The sequence below is a fragment of the Arachis ipaensis genome, chromosome B08 (genome assembly GCF_000816755.2).
Source record: "Arachis ipaensis cultivar K30076 chromosome B08, Araip1.1, whole genome shotgun sequence".
Lineage (NCBI taxonomy): Eukaryota > Viridiplantae > Streptophyta > Magnoliopsida > Fabales > Fabaceae > Arachis > Arachis ipaensis.
The window spans coordinates 109933294-109935151 of record NC_029792.2 but is presented as its reverse complement, the minus strand read 5'-3'; positions in this window follow the sequence as shown (position 1 = coordinate 109935151).

Sequence of the window (1858 nt, the reverse complement as noted above, 5' to 3'; positions counted from 1 at the left end):
GGTTATATTTATATTAATTTTTTTTATCTATTAATAATGGAGATGTTAACGATATGATTGTTTCTCGTGTAATTTAATTTCTTATATAAATATCTTTAGAGAAATGATTCATTATCCTAAATTATCTTTCTAATTATCTTCTTAATTTTTATTGAGTACAAATTCTTAGTTCAGCCTTTTGTTTCTTGAATACCAACTAAATCATGGTCATAATTTGAATGAAGAGAACAAACAATTACTTTATTTTTAACCTTTTTAAGATATTAAACACATTTGAATAAGGTTCTATTTTTTATAGATTCTGATGGCATAATCAAACAAGCAAAATTAAGTGTGAGGAAAGCTATGGAGCGGCCTCTTAATGGTAAGAATATCATACTGAAGTTCAACGTGAAACTACAATCAATTGGAGATGGAGCTGGTCTATCGAGTGGCCTTCTTAGAATGTTAGGTGTTGATTACAACAAATTTTCCTATCTGTAAGAAAAAATTAGAAAAAAGTGACTGGCAAAGACATCGTATATAATGATTGCATAAAGGTAATAAATTTCAGCATTGTTGAATTAAATCAATTCTTTTACTTTGATGAAGATAGAAGTGGAAGAATTAAGAAAATAATTTTGCAAAGTATGGAGAAGTCTTGGAATGATACAAGGGGTAGGTTGTATAATAATTATTACAAACCAACAAGGACACTTGAGAAAAATCTTGAGGAACGCCTAGTGGGAATTGATAAAGAGTATTGGTAATGGTTCCTTATTTATTGCAATGACCCTAACACAAAGGTAACCTATTTTGAATTCGTTAAGAAATATTACTATTTATGGTATACTGGTATGGACAAGTTTCCTCACTAATCAATCTTGCTTTTGATGGCATAATAGGAGAAGTGCAGGAAAAATACTTTGAATCGATCGAAGCAACTTTACATTCACACTAGCGGTTCTAAAAATTTGGTGAGGCGAAGGAAAAAAGAGGTAATTTAGCTTTGAATTCATTTTTGAATGTATTTTGGACTGCATCTTCTTCTGTAGAATACTTTAATACAGTTATGGTATAAAATGTATTGTTACAGTAAGAACTACATGGGAGGAGAGTTGGTAGAGGAGAATTATGGACCAAAGTGATGTAATGGCTCCTATATACATCTCAAAGCTCAGAGGATTGGTGTAAGTACTACGTTTTAATCCTTTTATGTTCTTTCTCGTTGGATTTAATTAGTAAATTGTGTTGAGCATGCTTTAGCCTATAATTGATTATGTATACTTATTTACATCTATAGAAAAAAATTAGAGAGATTAAGCAGCGTGATAAATCCACTAGAATATTGTTTGTAAATGATTCTCTTGCCTAAGCTCTCAGAGAAGAGCACTCGAGTAGAGTGTGTGGCATAGGTTTCAGACCGACTCCAAGTCAACTCTTTCGTCCGAGTTCTCAGCCACCGGTGAATGGAGCTCAAACAGAGGAGGCCCAAAGGATGTTGTTTGAACTACAAGCAGAGGTGATGGCCGAGAAATTAAGAAGGAAGACAGTGGAGGATAAAGTAGTAGTAGAGAAATTGAAAAGGAAGGTAGTGGAGGATGATGTAGCAGCAAAGAAGATCAAGAGGTAGGCAATAGAGAGTGTTCTAAGTTATTTGATTCAACGGCAATGTGGAGAGCTGCCACCAGACATCGCTGCACGCCCGAATTCTTTGGATGGACATAGCAAAAAATATAAATTAAGAATATATGTTATTTTATTTGAAATATATATTTTGTTTAAGTTGACTATGCAGCACACTTAATTAGTGAAATACTTTATCGATATTAATATAAATATATTAGTTTATTTCGCAGTTAAATTTTCATGAGTTCTT